At 40.5% G+C, this 6,969-nt stretch overlaps 1 pseudogene; it reads left to right on the forward strand.

Moving 5' to 3' along the window:
- Positions 1–1,941: 1,941 nt before the first annotated feature.
- Positions 1,942–6,005, forward strand: LOC129548367 (protein artemis-like; annotated as a pseudogene).
- Positions 6,006–6,969: the final 964 nt, after the last annotated feature.

Here is a 6,969-nt window from a genome sequence, read left to right on the forward strand (position 1 = left end):
TCGCTCAGTCGTGTCCAACTCTTTGCAACCCCATAGACTGCAGCACACCACGCTTCCCTGTCCAGGACCAAATTCTGGAACTTGCTCAACAAACTCATGTTCATCGAGTCAGTGATGCCATCCAACCATCTCATCCTCTGTCCTCCCCTTCTCCTCCTGCCTTCAATCTTTCCCAGCATCAGGGTCTTTTCCAATGAGTCTGTTCTTTGCATCAGGTGGCCAAAATATTGGAGCTTCAGTTTCAGCATCAGTCCTTCCAATGTTAAGTTTGCTAACATCTGTGAAATGCTTAGGTCAGTACTTGGCACATGAAGCAGTCATTGTTTTTAAATTATTTATACACACTTCGGTTTTAGAATTGTACTCTTCACAAAAATTTTCTCATAATCTCTTACAGGAATTTGATGTTTAACAGGTTACAAAGGGGTATTTATATGGTTCTCAAAGCCCCGGGGGTGTGAACAGAGCAGGGATTATCATGCCCATTTTACAGATGAGGAAAATTTAAACAGAATAATCACATGATCCAGCAATTTCACTTCTAGATATATACCCAAAAGAATTGAAAGCAAGAACTCAACAGATATTTGTACAAACAGGTTTGTATTAGCATTAAGTCACAGTAGTCAAAAGATAGAAGCAACCCAGATGCTCATGATGCATGACTGGATAAACAGTGGGATATTAAAATGAAAATAAAAGCCTACTCCTTCTTTGTTCTGATACTCTACAGAATAGCCCTTGACTTGCTTTTTCTCTGCAACCATTCTCTCTGGGTATATATAAGCAAATATGTATATTTGGGTTGGGGGGAGAGACTACTTTTTTGAAAAGTGCATAGGATTAATGGTACTATTCAATAACTCTCATTTTTCACTTGATATCCTATCTTTAGATTCAGAAGTAGATGTTTACCTTATTCTTTTTAATAGCTGCATTATGTCCTATAACTTTCCCCTTTTCCTCCCCTTTCCCTTTTATTAAAAAAACCTTATTGAGTTATATTTTAGATATAAGAAAATACACCTATTTAAAATGTGCAGTTCATTGAATTTTGACAAATGTATGTAGCCTCCCTGCTAGTCAAGACATAGAATATTTTTATCACCTCCAAAATTTCCCTCATAGATATTCTCTCAAGAATATGTATGTTCTTTTGTGAAATGACTGTCAGATTTTTTTCCCATTTGAGAAATGGATTGTTGTCTTCTCCCTGAGTTTAAGTGTTCTTTGCATTTATTCTGGACACAAGTATTTTTTCAGGTATGTGTACTGTGAATACTTTTTCCTCGTAGTATGAGACTTGACCTTTCTTGACACTCTTTCTTGAAAAATCAAAGCTTTTAAGTTTGTTAAAATTCAATTCGTATTTTTCTCTTTTTGCTAATGCTTTTCTTTCACGTTTAAGAAATCTTTTGGCAGATTCCCAGAAGTGTTAGCACAGTCAACACTGACACGTGCTTCCATGCCCTGCTGGGTCGCCAGTCAGTGGGGATCAGCTGGCACTGTGAGCTCCTTTGAGGGGCGGCCTAACCATCTTCACTGACTGCTTGGGCAGGGAGAGCCTGAGGGCCTGTGCCTACTTCCTGGCCGACCTCCACAAGAATCATATTAAAGAATTAAGAGTCCCTTCCTTGAAAAGAAGGTTGAAGTACAGATGAGGAAACTGGGAGATCCGAGAGGTTAAATAAGTTGTCCAAGATCATGAAGCCAGTAAGTGGCAGGACTCGGATACCTCCCAGCTTGAAGGTTTACTTATACTGTTTCCTGTTATGAAAGGATCGTTGTCAACTAGCCCAAAGTACAGATTTGGGGGAGAAACAAATTATATTAACTGAAATTGAAACTCCTACCCAGATTTCTTTCATCGATGAAGCACCAAGTGAGAAGGGAGAGATTGTTGTGACTCTCTGACCAGCTGGTCCTTGCCCAGGGTCAATTATGTTTGTATCTCAGGGCAGTAACAGAACTGTCATACCAGGGGTATGTCAGACTGGCAAAAAGAGAAGCTGCCAAAATGGAGCTTCTGCACTCTGGGGGCAGAGTACAAAACATCCAGAGTGAGAGTGTGTACTCAGATACTGCTTTCTGCCGTCCAAAATATTATCAAATTCCTAATCAAGAAGGAGTGTCAATAAGTGGAATGTTAGAGCTGGTTTGAAGCTGTGTGCTTGGTCTGTACCATGTGGTATGGTTAAACTGCAAAGCAGCTGATGGGTAGGAGTATTCACCAACCTCCGTGAGGAGTTCAGAGTCTAGGTTCATGTGGATAATCTAGACATGTTTAGAAACACGCCTGACATCCTCCATAGCATCACTGACTTGATGGACATGAATTTGAGCAAACTCCAGGAGATAGTGAAGGACAGGGGAGCCTGGTGTGCTACAGACCCTGGGGTCGCAAAGAATTGGACATGACTTAGCGAATGAACAAAATCAATAATTCTTCATTATCTCATAGAAGACTGCAGCACTCAGATCCTTGAATGTCAGCCTTCAAAGGCAGAGGAATATTTTCAGTGGAATAAGTTACCCTGCAGACTTCCTTCCAAAAATAGAATTTCATTCCATACCACCAGCATTAAGCCATTCAGTATGTGGTTTGGAGAAAGTCAGAAAAACCATTGTCGCTGTGAGGACTGGAGAGATTTCTTACAGAGGTCCCCCCACCTTTTTTTAAAATTCACTCCTTCTACAATGAGATTAAAGATACTTTGAGCCACATTTGTCCTATGAATGTAACCAAACTCAGGTTTCACTGCTCCCCACTCAAAAGTTTGTACCCAAGGGGCAGTTGTGGGTAGAAAGGAAAATTGTTTTTAATCATAATGCCAGCAATCTGGGGAGAAGGCGAACTCGTGCTCCCCCCAAAACTACCTTCTGAACCAGATTCTGCTCAGTCATGAAAGTTTTTAAAGGGAAAAGGGGAATCATCTCTGTTAATCATTGCACAGCTATCTTCCACTGTGTGCAAGCTTGTTGACTTCTTGTGATTTTTCTTTAGATGTTATCTTGTTCACACAGTTGGTTCATGAGATTCCTGAAAGGGGAAGCTAGGAGAGACATGGTCATCTATTAATTAATTATGCTTCATTTCTACTTCTTTGATCTGAGGAAAGACCCAACAGATTAGGCAAGGTATTGTGTGAGCCAAAAAAAGTGTGCCAGGGCTGGAGATACGCAAAGCATGGGGGTACTTGGTTGAAAGTTAGTGACAATGTAGCTTCACTAAAATGACCAGAAAAGGGATTTCCTGCTGAGGGCAGTTTCCCACAAAGAGTGGCTTATATCCAAATATGTGAATGACATTTCCAAATGTCATTCTAGTAGGCACAGTTATAGTTGAAGTTAAAGAAATCTTAAAGCCTTCATGCCAGTCTTCCCAAGGTATGGAGCCAAAGTATAAAGCACTTGGAAAATGGAAGCGAGCTGGAACAATTCACGTGGGCTTTCCAGGTGACTCAGTGGTAAAGAATCTGCCTGCCAAGTCAGGAGATGTGAGTTCGATTCCTGGATCATGAAGACTCCCTGGAGAAGGAAATGGCAACCCACTCCAGTATCCTTACCTGGAAAATCCCATGGACAGAGGAGCGTGGCGGACTACAGTCCACGGGGTTGCGAAGAGTCAGGCAAGACTGAGTGAGCGCACATATAACAATTCACGTAGACTCAGGAGGGTGACAGTGATCTCCCAATATGCTGAAGGCACGAGGTTCCAAACAGCAAACTCTTCACCCTGAGGTATTTCCCATGATGACTGCAGTATCATAAAACCAGCCTGACAAACTGAGAAAGCACAGGAGAAGCAGAAAAAATGCCAACCTCTCTTTGGGCAAATGTTATAGGTTGTGAGGAATCCGTGAGTGAAAGTGAAGAATTAGAAATCCCAGTTTCATCTCAAGGATTTTCCTTTAGATTGCTTTGAATTGTATAGATCAATTTGTGGAAAACAAACATTTTAATAATATTGAATCTTCCATCCATGAACATTTTAGTCTTCTTTAATTTCTACCAGTTCCATTTTTTTGTTTGTTTGTTTTTACTATACTGTTCCTAACTTATTTTTTTAGATTTATCCCTAGCTATTTCATATTTTTGATGCCTTTATACACGATGTATTTAATAATACAAAGTCATTTTTTTCTTTGCTTTCAGCATTTAAAAAATGCCATCCTGTTATTGTTTGGCTTGAGAAATCATTGATAATCCTTATCTGCTTTCTTCTAAAGGTGTTGTCTTTTTTCCTCTCTGACTGCTTTTAAGATAGTCTCTTTGTGATTGGTTTTTAACAATTTAATTAGGATATGCCTTGATGTGTGCTTTTATATGTATTCTGTCAGGTCACAGCACTCCAGGGAACTCACATGTCTCCTAGCACTGTGCAAGCTTCTGTTGTTGTTCAGCTGACAGCTTCCAGCACTTGTTCTTTGCCTGGACTGTAGAGTCCCACCTGTGTGTGTATGGCTTAATATTAATATTCAAAGGCTCACAGCACTCTGTGCAGATTTATATTCTTTCACTGTGTAGCTCTCTTTTCAGGACTTTTCCTCACAAATTCTGGTTGTCTCAGCCTCTCTGAAATCTGACTTCTGTCTCCTTTGTTCCATGAAACTACCATACTCTGTTTGGATTTGCCGTATCTGCTCTGAGATTTCGAAAATGCCAGTGGAAAGAAATCTGGGGTAATCATCGTGCTTAACTCACAGCCCTGAGCCAACTCTTATCCAGTGTGTGAACATAGCTGTTCCATTTATTTGATCAGTTTTCATGTTCAGTTTATAAGAGGGTTAGTCCAATATTTTCCTTCCATTTAAAATATCAAAGAAGAGGGAAATTTTCCTTACCCCCATGATTTGTTGGTAGGATGGCTATATAATTTGTTATATATATAATCTATGGCCTAAATCTGAAATCTTTTGAGAGTTAAAGAGTATTCTTAGTAATTACATGGACCCGAGGGGGTCCTTAGGTACCATAGGTCACTAAGATTCTGAATATAGATGCAGTGGGCCTTCATACCCTTGGGTTCCACATTTGTGGATTCAACCAATTGCTGCTTGAAATACTCCAAAAAGAAAAAAAAAAAAAATCCAAAGAAGCTCTAAAAAGCAAAGCTTGAATTTGCCATACAGCACCAACTATTTACATAAATATTTACACTTTATTCACAATATTTACATAGCATTTACATTGTATTAGGTATTATAAGTAATCTAGGGATGATTTAAAGTATTCAGGAAGATGTGCATAGATTATATGCAAATACTACACCATTTTACATAAGGGACTTGAGGATCCTCAAATTTTGGTATCTGTGAGGGGTCCTGAAACCAATCCCTCACGGATATCGAGGGATGACTATATAGCAAATGTTCTCTTAAATGCCTGCTCTCAAAATGAGCTCAGTTAGCTTTCGGGTTGGAGAAGGCAATGGCACCCCACTCCAGTACTCTTGCCTGGAGAATCCCATGGACAGAGGAGCCTGGTAGGCTGCAGTCCATGGGGTCGCTACGAGTCAGACATGACTAAGCGACTTCACTTTCACTTTTCACTTTCATGCATTGGAAAAGGAAATGGCAGCCCACTCCAGTGTTCTTGCCTGGAGAATCTCAAGAACAGCGGAGCCTGGTGGGCTGCCATCTATGGGATTGCACAGAGTTGGACACAACTGAAGCGACTTAGCAGCAGCAGATTCTGGGTGCATAATGGAAATTTAGGGACAGCATACCTATTATAGGAACAAATGAGCATCACATTTCTTTGGTTTAACTCTCCAAAGAATCTTGAAAGCCTCTAATATTATTATTTGGGGGAGGAGCTTATTTTTCCTACTCTATTTCAAAAAATATGAGTCTTAAAAGGGGTGCAAAGTTATAGACTGAAGTGCCAATCAGGTGTTATATCAACCTTTTCACCTGTGAAATTCAGGATTGTTACAGACAACAGCTGCAGATGATACAAAGACCAACAAAAATCTTTTAATGGTGGAACTGGTGGTGGCATAATGAAAAGAACGCTGCATATAACTTCTAGAACATTGCCAGTTATTTGAAATAAGGCCTTTAACGAGTTACTATGTCTATTTCAACTTCAAAGGCTTCATCTGTAAGTACCAACCTATTGATTTCCTGTTACGTACATATTTCTTACCAAATGCCCAGGGCTGATGACTCCAGATGGAGGTGATTGACTAAGCATAAGAGCAACTACCCTGTACTGAATGTTCGCTCCATGCCAGGCAGGTGCTAAGTGTGTCACTTGCCTTGTTTCATTTAACACTTAAAACAACCCAGTAAGGGAGGAATATCTTGAGTTTAGCAATGAGGATCCCGAGGCTCAGAGGAGGATGAGGGGGATAAAGTCACACGGGTCCCGTAACTATTAACAGCAGAATCCGGGAGGTGTCCATTTGTGCAAATACCAGGGGCTTATCCTTTCCATGTCCTCCTTCCCAAGGACATTGCCTTTGTGGCATGAATATTAACACACGGGAGAAAGGCAAATGAGGAAGAGGCCAAGGGGTGCCTTTCTTACTGAAGAGAAGCCCTGGTTTAGAATGCTGTAGTGCCAAGAGCACAATTGCTTGACGTCTCTGGACATCAATTTCTTTCTTTTTTTTAACATTTATTTGGCTGTGCTGGGTCTTAGTTTTGCCATGTGTGATCTAGTCCCCTGACCAGGGATTGAACCCAAGCCCCCTGCATTGGGAGCACGGAGTCTTAGCCACTGGACCACCAGGGAAGTCCCTGGACATCAGTTTCTTAATATGCCAAATGAGAGCACTGGATTAGATAAGCCCTTATAAAAATTATTTTCTATGTTTCAATAGTCTCACCTTTCCATAAAGTTGAGTCTTAAAAACAGTTTCTGAATCCTAAAAACTCCTCAAGGCTTCCTATCTCACAATACTTATCTTACTTGCCACCAGGGGGCGCTATGCAAGAAAAATGAGCCAGGTTATCATTTGCC

The sequence above is a fragment of the Moschus berezovskii genome, chromosome 25 (genome assembly GCF_049115385.1).
Source record: "Moschus berezovskii isolate FMDL1 chromosome 25, NW_MosBer_1.0, whole genome shotgun sequence".
Taxonomy (NCBI): Eukaryota; Metazoa; Chordata; class Mammalia; order Artiodactyla; family Moschidae; genus Moschus; species Moschus berezovskii.